Below are 12028 nucleotides of genomic sequence, written 5' to 3' on the forward strand. Positions count from 1 at the left end.
CATTGGAAGTGTGAATGCTGTTCTGTCCTCATCAGATAAATGGCAAATGGCATTGTGATATCACCAGGACTGCCACAGTAACACAAGAGAAATCAGCAGAGCTGAAGAGGGCATATTTGAAGCTGTCCAGCTGCATCTGGAATCAACAACTACTGATGATATATGAGGGTTTTAAAAGGTCGTCCAATTTCATCAGGGGAGATTTCCCTTTGTGACTGTGTTCTGGGGGCGAGGGGGGTTCTCGAAAACGAGGGATTAGGGTAAAAATTGGAAATGGGATGGAGCCACAGGAGTGCATCCTGAAATATGGTATCTAAAGGCTGAGGGACCAAAATGTTTCCCAGGTCAATACCCATGAAGTTAGTGATCGAGCAGTACGAATATTTAGATCCAGTTCTCAGTTCCTGTGGCGTTCAGTGGTGACATCTTTAAAGGATATGTTCACCCAATTACCAAAAGTCAGTATCTACTTGTTCCCCATGTTGATGGAGAGTCAGGTGAAGTTTTGTCGTCCACAAAAACATTTCAGCGAAACAGCGAAGCAGCATTCACTTCAACAACTGAGGTAGACGGGGAAAGAAACATACGATGGCTTCATAAAGGTCGTCCGGCATTTAATCCAAGTCTCCAGAAGCTCCGTTTTACAACAAGTCCCCATCTTCTTCAGCTGTTTATGTGAATGCTGCAACACTGCGAAGCTCCAGAGATGTTTTACTGACACGAAACCTCACCCGACTCTCCGCTGGGATTGGGTTGAGTAGATTATGCCTGAATCTTTCCGTTTTTGGTGAACTCGTCCTTCAACGTCAGAGCAAAGCTACACAAATCAAAGCCCGGACATGTTAAATATGGAACCCAACAATCGAATATCGTAACAGTAACACCACAGAAACCAAGCAAATTACACACACCGCGGTCGAAGCCCAACATTTTCCAGCGCTAAACATGTGAAACCGCACACACCAGCATCTCGTACGCCGCTGAAACTATGCAGACAAAGCAAAAGCTGGGACATATATTTATATGGCAACGCTATGTAGGCTACAGGAGATCATTTTGAATGCGGCGGTGCCCTATGCAAACCTTTTATTATCACCATCCATCAACTTGTCATGGATCATTTTTTTTTGCCTCTGCTGAACTGGCCATCTGAAGAAAAGAAAAAAAAATGAAGGAGACAAAAGAGAGACCGGCCTCAGTGGTTTGAAATCTGAGCCGAATACATTAAACTATCAGTTGACCATTCGATCGTGAGATCGATACAGAGAGGGGAAGACGTTTCATGTCAGGCTTAGATTCTTAGAGTTTCTGGATTCAGCATTTCGCTCGTCCTTGTTTTGGCTTCAGTATATTCAGCAGATGACTGTGCTGCTGGTGTAGACCACTGTAAACATGCTTTTTAAAGCACTGTGGCTTTTTTTTTTTCTCCCCCCCATTTTTTTTTTTTTTTTGGGGGGGGTAAAGCTGAAATGTTTTCAACTTTCAGCACCTGGCATACTGAACGCTAAAAATATGTTCTCTCTCCCCATACTGCTGGGAATGTGCAAAAGCATGTTCTTACCATAGAAAACAACAAGGAGAAAAAAGAGGCCAACACTGTAAAGACAGGTCCCTAGTGGTCGTGCAGCTTTTTTTTTTGCAATGTCAACCAGATGCCTGTGGGCTGACACAGATGCTTTCATTCTCCTCGCAGGACGGACTCACGGACGCTGCCAGCCTCTGTCCGGGCAGAGAACAACTCCCTGCATGTATCGCTGATAATGTCTATCTGCCTGTTTCTGTCTCTGCTGCTCTCTTGGGTTCACTTTTCATTATTTCATTCCTTCCCTCCCCCCCTTCACTCACTCACTCCCTCCCTCTCTCTCTTTATGCCTCCCTCGTGCTTTTGTTTGACTTTATTTTCGTCATCAAACATGACAATTCGTCACTGTTGACACAATCCGCTCTGACCTCCAGTTCGCTCCGTCACTTTGAACCCTTCGCCGTCCTTCTGCTGGGACGACTCGCACAGAAACACACACACACACACGAGAGAGAGAATGGAAGAATAATGATGAGTATTTAGCACAGGAGGGGAGTTTTGAAAGTCCGCCAGAAAAACAAGGGCGGCAGATCAAATGAGACAAAACCGCAAAGATGAAAGCGGACAAAGAAAATTGGATGATTTCACCCGAAAAATAAGTGTCGTCTCTAACATCGCTCCCATGTAGAGCAACAGCGAAGTGATGTAGTATCATGTTAACTTGTCACGTCAGCCGCCACGCGTGCAGCCCGACAGGGTCATGAGTGCTATTCCTGGCTGCCAACATAAGGGCAAATTTATGGTAACACGTGACCAAAACACGCGTGCACTCATACATATCTATGTATCTGCAGCAGATGTGGGTCAAATGAGCAAACGGTTGGACTGTAACATCGACTCAGATCAGTCGCAGCGGGCTGTGGTGTGCAGGACTTCTTTTATGTAGAGTCAATACAAAAAAAAAAGGGAGCGAAGGGGGGACAGAAGGGAGGCGAGTAAACAAACAAGGTATAAAAAGGATCCGAATGACGAAGCGAGCGTTGAAGCGAGAGGCAGGAGGCAGAATGAGGTTTCTAGGAAAAAGCAGATTTTCTTGCTGACAAACTCTGGAAATGCTGCTCCGACACCAGGAGCCCAAAGTGTCTGTGTCAATGTGATTATAACCCCCCCCTTGTTAAGCATTACAGAGTATATATGCATCTTGTGTGAGGAACTTCAGAAGTTTTTTTTCTGCCGTGCGTTTCCAGGACTGGACTTGAACCAGCATCGAGATGCAAAAAAGACAGGAAGAGGATAAATGCACAACCTGTTTCTGCCAAGTCGCCAGTGGCCTCAAACCAACATTTTCTTTTTTACATGTTGGAGCCAACCGAGCTCTCAAACAATCAGAGCATTTCACTAATTGTGTCTTCATGTTGCCCTCGTCAATTTGCTTCTACAATTTAAGATAAATAAAAAAATGTATGCACAATAACAATATGTGTTCCAGCAATGAAAAAAGAAACGCTGTGTTGTCTGGTACGTTCGGCAGCAGAATGAAGATTAGAGACTGCAATATGTAGATATTACACACACACGGAAATCCATATTAATCCAAAGATATTTAGTGAGAAATCCACGTTCAATCCCAAAAAATCTTCAGCAAACAGTCAGTGGCTCTGACATATTTTTGAGGCTGAAAACCCGTAATACCCCTGTTCTTTTTCCCCGCGGTCTATAACCTGATGGTTCTGGATTATAATTTAGGATTTGGGCGACAGAAAAGGAACTTTATCCCCAGTCAACAGGTTGATGACCAATGAAAATGAAGAGCTTGGGCCTCATCGACAGCTGAAGGTGTTGAACAATTTATAACCAGTAAGTTTATCGGTAAGTTTTCTGAAGAGGTTGTTATGAACAGCAGGTACGAGCTGCTCTGCTGGCCTCCCATGTCAAAACGTCTGGCACGAAAATCTGCCACATTAAACACTTCACAATACAGACGAGGACTTTGTTCCTTCACAGTAACTCTAGTGAAGGATAACTTCACATTGCCGTGAGCCAAACAAAACCAGTTCACCAATAAAAACCTCTCACGATTACTGAACAACCTTTCTGATCAAATCGGATTAGCTGTCTCCTCATGAGCAGCGTCACAATCGATTTACACTTGAGAATAATCTACATTCGCAGGTCCTGTGAGATGCTCTTGTGAGGGTGCATGATGGGATTACCGAAGGCGGGAGATGGACGGACAATAAAGAGGACAGGGGGACCTGGAAGGATCGACTAATCACCGGCGCGCGGCCACCAAGGGGGTTATATTTATTCTAAATAAATGAAAATTGCAGCTTATTATTATGCCGGCGCTGATCTCTATCATCTGTGAAGCCTGAACTGTAACAACAATAGAAGCGAGCGGGAAACGGCATTTGGATTGACAGCGCCATTGATCTGCCGACGAGCATCCAATTGTGAGAGGTGTCAGCGGGCTGGCTGTGTTTTTGTCCAGCCTCGACATCCTCGTGCTTTCAGCGGTGACACACACACAGACGAGCCCTCACCTGTGGGTTTCATCAATCTCCAATTAGCGTGTGTGTGATCACATGTCGTGCACAATGCTACATGTAACTGTGTAAACCGTATAGTATGTCACACACACACACACACACACACCCAGGTGATACGCAGCGGTGTGATTAGCAGGAGCTGAGTGAGAGCTTCAGCCGCGGAGAACGACAACAAAAGGGAAGGGCGGACGTCGCAGAGGCGGAGTGAGGAGGAGACAAACGAACGGCTCGTCACTCGGGTCGACTCTGTATTGACAGCAGAGGTCACGCTGAGAGATGGAGTCTACCTGTGGCGGCGGCGACGGGGAGGCGACGCGAAGGCCTTTAGCACCGGATGTTAAGGGAGGTCATGTAACGTGTTAACACACAATCAGCAAGCGTTTCTATTAACCAATCTGCCGTTCTTAATTAGACATGAGACCGTGGGAGCTCCCAAGCAAACACACACACACACACACACACACCACATACATGTATGCATGAGCGGCCATAAGTCACCCCCTGGCAACCTGCTGCTCTGCGTAACCTCTCGCCGGGGCTTCCCCGAGGTGAAGAGGACCAAACACACCCTCTAACTAACATAACAGACACTCTTTGGCAGCAGCAGATGACTTCAGATATGTCAGGATTTAATCCACGCCTGCGGTGCTGCAGAGGTATTATGGACAACAAAGGCCTGATAAAGATGCCATTTTAGTCAATTTAGCTCCGGGACATGATTAGCAACGACCCACACCAGGTGAGACGCCGGAGGCTACAGCGCTGCTACACCAATAATGAGAGGGAGGGGATGGAGAGAGGGAGAGAGAGTCGGGAGGGGAGAGACTGAGTGGCCATCTTGTAGGGAAATTAAGTGCATCTTTTAAAAAAAACGAGACGAGAATGAGAGGGATAATTTTGGACTAAGTGAGAGTGGGAGGGACGGCGTAGAAGTAGAAGGAAGATTATATTATTAGCAGGAACAAAAGATGATAATGATGAACACACTGGCTCGTGATTCATAGTGATCCCAAACAGACAGGGTAAGAAATAAACAAATCAAACATTCAAAAAAAAATAAAGGAGGGCCCCAGAGGAGAGGAAGGAAACGAGGGAGGAAGCGGCATGAATGGGCCGATAGCGGCAGCTCTCTGTTGGGCACAGCAGGTTAATTTGCTCTTGTCAGAACGAGGGCTTTCCCTTCCAGCCGTCCTTATCTTTGTTGTCCTCCTGGATGTTGGTGTCAAACCGAGAGGCGGAGCGTGGATCCCCGCCTCGGCACTGTCACCTCAACCGGTTACAGCCTGGGACTGACAAGAGTGGCAGCTTTACACTGTAATCCTGTAATTATGTCAATTAAAGGGGGCTGAAGAATTGAGCAGTGGGGGGAGGAATCCAAGTTCTTCTTGTAAAGAGGGGAAAAGTGAAATGACATCCGCAGGTACAGGCTGCGCAGAGACATGTTAATACCTGATAACACAACACTAGACAGGAGGATCTGTGTTCACTTAACTGTGTCTCAATGAGTTCAAATGGTTTTTTTTCAAGTGGTTAAACAATGACCGGTCATTGTTGAACATATTTACAGAGAGCAACCGGAAAAGAGGAAAAAAAAACCAAGACAGAGCCGGAAAAATGCAAATTCAGGATGAGTGTCAGGCGAGAGGACTTAGGGAGCCTTAAAGTGTTGTACATTACCTCAAATGGGATTTACAGCAGCTATAGAGAGAGATTACACAATTACACAGAGTACACAGTCATGTAGTCATCATGTCCATGTCAACGTCCTGCAGAGGACCGCTGCTCGCTGCTCGTGTTACAGCCGCTCGGGGAAACACGCTGGAGACGCCGAGGGGGTGGATGGAGACGAACGTTGGCCAAGGAAGAAAATCAGACACTCTGAAGACAGACGGAGAGAAAAAAAACACGTAGAGCTGATATGTAAAGTTAAAGTCAAACTCTTGCCAGAATGCAACCGAGGCTTTATTTGTGAATGTACTCAAGTCAAATCTTCGCACAAAAGCATAATGACGGCGAAAGAGGCACTTTAAAGATTTACTGTATTTTCGTTTTTGGCTCAAACTCATTTTCAATGGGAGTGCTGGGGGCACTTTCACGATAGCATCAAAATCTCTATTTTTAAAACAGTAAGAAGGCTCGACACAACACAAAACTTTGCTCGTAGTGTCACCAGGGTCTCTACACATGAACACCAGCACTGAGAACATTGTTTGTGTACACAGAGTTTACTAAAATGAAGTTTTTTGCACAACTCATGTTAGCGGTTGATTGTTGTGTTTGCCACCGTCCGAATGTGACGTAACCTGGAGGACAGTTAAGGTGGAACGCTCCTAAAGTTTAGTTCTATATAAATGTAATACAATATTGCCCGTGATGTTGAAAAAGGAGCCTCATATAAGAAACAATACTAACATCAAAAGCCAGTAAAGTCACGTGAGATATCACGTGGATAGTTGTTGCAGGAAGACAGTAGTTCCACCTTAACTGTCCTCCAGGTTGCGTCGCACTCGGTGATCGATACTTCTCGGCTGGCAGGACGGCGCCCGACTGCAACCTTGAAAAGTACGTGAAAATTAAAGGTGATGTTTAAAGTGAGGACTCTTGAGGAGAAAAGAAAAACAACAACGAGGAAAAGAAATGTGCTACAGCTGTAATTCAGAAACAGAGGAAGCTGATGCAGCTCAGACAACCTGGTGCTGTGTGTGTTAACATATACAAGACCAAGAATATGTACTAAAAAGAAAGCTTAGGGTAAAGAAATTCAAATTAAATATATGTATACATTCACTGCAGTAATGATTTAAATGTCCTGGACAGGAGCAGGTATAATCCTCCTCCTCTTCTGGAGGAAAAACCGTGGGATCCTTTTGTTGCCCAGCAGAGCTAAGCGAGCTGTCGATGGTCAGCGAACACATCGTTAAACTGCAGGCCGGCTGCTCGTTAAAGCACAGGTGACACCAGGTGAGCGCGGCAGCTTCTATTTTTAAAAGTTACCTTCCCGTTATCTGCTGTTAAATATTGTCATTGTCGCTGGCTCTTGTGCGTCTGTCTAGGAGGACTTTTTTTATTCTATTTTATCAGGTCTCCAACACTTCTGGGGGGTCTGGACATTTCAGTTGTCTGCCTTCTGAAACAGTTTTGTGGTTTATGTTTGGATTTCTCCCTAAATGTCTGCACTGTCACTCATGTGTGTTTTCATATCTCAGTGTTTTTTTCCACTTTTCCAATTTGAATTTGTTTTGTCCTTGGGGGGGCCACAGTGAGTTACACTCATGGTTTGTTTTTTTTTTCTGGTGAAAAGAAAATTGTTTACTTTAGAGGCTTTTCTTCTTTCTTTCTTTTGCTCCATGGGATATGAAAACTCTCCAAAAACGTACACACACACACACACACACACACACACACAGAAAAAAGTTGTCTTCCTTCTCTTACAGTTCCAGATTTGTGCTATTTAATTACAACACCAGCTAACGTGGGTGAGTTAAGGATAAACAGTTAGAATCAAAATGTTATTTTTCATTTCCACGGAGAGCAAAGATTTGTTTTTTGTTTTTTTTTAACATTTCCTGACAATAAAGGTAAAAATAAGCTCACACACTCTCACATCCAGGTGTCGTTGATGCGGCAGTTCTCTTGTTTTCCACTGCAGTACTGCGGGCTACTTCACCCTCGCTGTGGTTCTGATCCATGTCAGCCATCAGCGCAACAATCCCCCAGGAGACGTCCCTCGTTGATGACATCATCTCTCAGCGTGGGGAGTTGATGGATCCCTCGCCATTTTGGTGCCCGTGGTTTTTGATGAAGTGGCGAGCAGGTAGCTGGGGGGGGGGGGGAGGTGGTGGTGGAGGGAGGGGGAGGTGAGGGGGAGGACGACTGCCAAAAAACACCCATAGCGCTTTGTCAACGTCAGGGAGGTGCACTCAGGGTCCCCGTGCAGCCCAGACAGAGATTAAGAGCCGGGAGAATAGTGGAAGTGGGGCGCGTGTGTTTTATGTGTGTGTGTGTGTGTGTGTGTGTTTGCACTTGCTCCATCATCAGATATATCAGGTTATCTCACTACACCACCATCTATTACCTAGTGAAATATCTGCTCATGACTCACTACCACTGTAGTGGCGGGGATGTAAAGTCACACAGCCCCGTCCTGTGATTCCATCCAACCCTTATTGAACCTTTAGCCTGTGAACCAGCCCGAGATAAAGAGTCACGCGGGGAAGTCAAGTGAAGGGGGGGGGGAGAAGGGGAGGACGGATGGAGTGTGTGTGTGTGTGCGTGTGTGTGCATGTGTGTGTGTTCGCTCTCAAAGTCTCTGTTCTTCAAACGGCTCCGTCTCACTTTAGTCTCGAGCTGTATCGGACCAGCAGGGGGCCTCCCAGCCGGGGAAGCTCCTCCAGTTAAAATGTAATTTAGCTGCATGAGGAGCGAGTGTGTGGGCATATGGATGTGTGCATGTGTGTGTGTGTGTGTGTGTGTGTGCGCACGTGAATATGAGACTGTATATATTGTATATGAGACAAGGACAATGTGTGTGTGTGTGGGGGGGGTTGGCGAGATGCGCGGCCCTGCAGCCATATTTCTGTCAAGGGCAAATCAGACCTGTCAGAAAGCATCAAGCCGTGCTGCCATGGCAACGGCGTTAGCACCCGCGAAGGTCACAAGATGGAGTGTGTTCCCCTCCCGCTGGGCGGCTGTCATGAGTGACACACAACTAAAGCCACACGCACACACACATAGAAACACACAAATCCAGTCTGTAAAGAGGAGAAAGATATAAGATATAAATCTATATAGATTGTCGGGAACTAAGCAGGACTTCGGAGACAACTGCTGCTCAGAAGAGGTTGATTTATTTTGCATTTAGATGAAGGGAATGTGAAGAGCTGCGTTTTTCAAACCATGAGAGATGTATCACTCAAAAAGAGTGTTCTATTTTCACTGAGTCTTGGGATAAGCATCGCAGATTTTGAAGAAAAAGAAAAGCACAGGGCTGTGTACACATCCAGGTAAATACACACACACACACACACACACACACACATACCGCTTCTCAGCAGGTTCACAGGCTCATTAGAGTTTTCCCAGCTGTCTGGAGAGGATCTGTGGGATGTCGCCATCACTTACCTCAACTACACAGGGATCTAACACCATCACCTACACACACACACACGCACATCTGCGGCAGCACAAGCAAATGTGAGCTCAGAGCAATGTGTATTGTCTTTTCCACAGGGCCGGCTGCTGGCTGGATGATGAATGTGCTGCTCCTTCCGTGTGTCCTCCCTTTGTTAATAGAGTGATAGAGCCACAGTGGCACCCTGCGCTCGCCACCCCTCCTTTCAGCTGCAGGACCCAGGAAGTGGTCATAAATAGGCACATAAAGCCACAAAGCCCTTGGCATTGGAGCAGGGTCAGAGGAGCTTTGTAATTTTTACCCTCATTACAAAAGCTGGAACTGTTTTCGCACCGCGCCGCCCTTGGGATGAAGTCCCTCCGCCTTAATGTGAGGCTCACTTAGAAAGAAAACAAGAAAATGATGACTTACAGTGCTCTGACAACCCGACTCTGTTGTGGGATGAGATGATTGCTAAACTACAAATTTCACCTCTGGGCCCTCGGAGGAAACGCTTTTAAAAGATGTTCACGGGAACACTCGCTTATATCTGTAACTTTATGCCTTGAGGCGGGAAGTGCATCGTCAGCTCCGCCTTTCTCTTCCTACTCAATTGGTCAAGTTCACACCTCAACACCTGTCACTTATCTTGATGAGCTGTCGACTTTGAAGCAGCATCTCGCCTCAGGCTGAGAGAGTCAGCATCCAGCAGATGCTGAAGGAAACAGACAGAAACAGAATGGATCTTCCACCAGCGTGTTCCTGTTCAGCTGTTCCCCTTTCACGAAACTGGACAAAAAAAACCCACTAATACCCACAAACATCTGGCTCACTCGGGAACGATCAGTAGTCTCAGGTGAACACGCTAATTTTCATCCCTTTTCTGCCGAGATGCGCTGATGAACATGGAAGTTCTGGACGGCTGTGTTAACAGTCTCTCCGTCTCTGTTTAAGCGGCTCTAAAACATTGTTCAGACTGATTTCTCTTCCCATGTTCACGCGGATACAAACATAGAGAATCTATTTCACAGCTTCCTGACTGATCAGAAACTACAAAGATGATGGATGATAAAAATCTGGAGGGACGTCAGGACGTATTTCCTGGAGGTGAAAAACACACGGGATGAAATAAATGTGGCTAATATGAGCGTTGGTATTTCTGCAGTACTTTACAATTTAATCAGACAGTAATGTTAGCCAGGAAGTGCTTGAATGCTAATGTTAGCTAATAGATTCTCACTGTCCGTTGTTTCTACAGTTTCTGATCAGTCAGGGAGCTCTGACATGATATGTTAATGTGGTTTATTCTGGAAATTCCCCCGACAAACCAACAAACAGACACGGGTGAATGTAATTAAGAAAATTGGATCAATTTGGCAACACGACGTTCACTTTCAGCTCGTGCACACGGTGAAGAGGAGTCGGTAAACCACAACATACACAGACCGTCTTAAGTTTGAGTGTCGTCTTAAGACCGTTTCCATCCCAACAGGTGTTTTTGTTTGTTTTGTTTTCTTGTGGTGGACAACACACTGAAAAATCTCACTGACACTTTAACAAACTTACTGGAGCCTTTGAACGCGCAATTTCCCAATTTTGTGGCAGAGAAAGTTTGCTTTTCCTTTCAGTTAAACGCTCTCCCTCACAGTAAACAGCAGTTACAGCTGTTTTGTTTGGAAGTAAACGATGGAGACACAGAGCCGAACAAAAACACAAGAATTTGTACAACGACCGGTTCTACATGGTTTTGTTTTGTTTCTGTTTATGTGCGATGTCCAAAATGTGCCGCAAGTGTGTGTGTGTGTTTTTTTTTATCCCCTCAGAAACGTTTGAACCCCGGCGAGTTTACTGAGGTTACACAGGAACCAACTTGTGCCGATCAAAGAGCCCGTTCGCTAAAAAGGGACTCGGTTTATACATCAGCCGGAGCGTAATACCTGGCAGAGGCATTAAAAAGAAATGTCAACTGTCGTATTTCTATGTTTTTCTAATTGTATTATAGTGCCAATGTTGTCAGCATGCTGCTTTTTCTTCAGAGGCTGAACAGTCAGTTATGATCTTTTATCACCGCGGGTGCCACGCTGTGTGTGTGACACACTTTCATCATGCTGTAGTTTAACTGTATTCCCTGTTGTAAAAAACAAACCTTTCAGCCTCGGGGGTTTCTCGTGTCTAAACATAGACCTCAGAGGATCGTTCTGATCAACCGTAGAGTTCCCAAGGTGGTGATTTACTCAAGTGTTACTGTAAATTCGGTGTCTGTACACCAAGTCGGGCCACGCGTAAATAAGAGCGAGAATCCAAGCGATAATATGTGACATTTTTATACATATAAAGCTCATATTCACTTTTTCATTTTCTATTTGCTGGTGTAAACACTGATAAGTGGGTCGCTGTTTCCTCGGAAGAAAAAAAAAAGAAAAAACCCTTGGGTGCTTAAGCGGTAATAAATTTGATGCTTCTCTGGAAACAGCAACTGTGGTTGGTTTAGCATAAACAGCAGAAAAAAACCTGCGCTCACAGCATCGAACCACCTCTGGCCAAGCACGCAGAGGAAACAGTCGTCATCAACAGAAGAAATCGGGGGCGATCACGTGTTATTTAACAGGTCGAAGAGAAGCATGTTTGTGCCAAATGTGGAGGGGAAATCTGACTGAGGACTGAAGAGAAGTTTCTCTTTCTGATTGGTAACATTTTATTAGATATCGTCTGATTTGCAGGATAGTTGTTGATATCAAGTGATATTTGTGAAAGTCACCTAACCCTACCATAGTTTATTAGCCATAACCACAACCATTGCCTGGATCTTAACAATACCATATAGTTGGATTGTGTGTTTAAGTGACC

General features: G+C 45.4%; 1 long non-coding RNA gene across 1 annotated transcript; it reads left to right on the forward strand.

The window, feature by feature from the left end:
* The first annotated feature begins 7691 nt into the window (after nucleotides 1–7691).
* LOC119012607 lies at nucleotides 7692–9728 on the forward strand. The gene is made up of 2 exons (XR_005072531.1): nucleotides 7692–7885; nucleotides 9301–9728. It is a non-coding gene; the product is annotated as an uncharacterized LOC119012607 (long non-coding RNA).
* The last annotated feature ends 2300 nt before the right edge of the window (nucleotides 9729–12028 follow it).

This window comes from Acanthopagrus latus, chromosome 22 (assembly GCF_904848185.1).
Source record: "Acanthopagrus latus isolate v.2019 chromosome 22, fAcaLat1.1, whole genome shotgun sequence".
Classification (NCBI taxonomy): Eukaryota; Metazoa; Chordata; class Actinopteri; order Spariformes; family Sparidae; genus Acanthopagrus; species Acanthopagrus latus.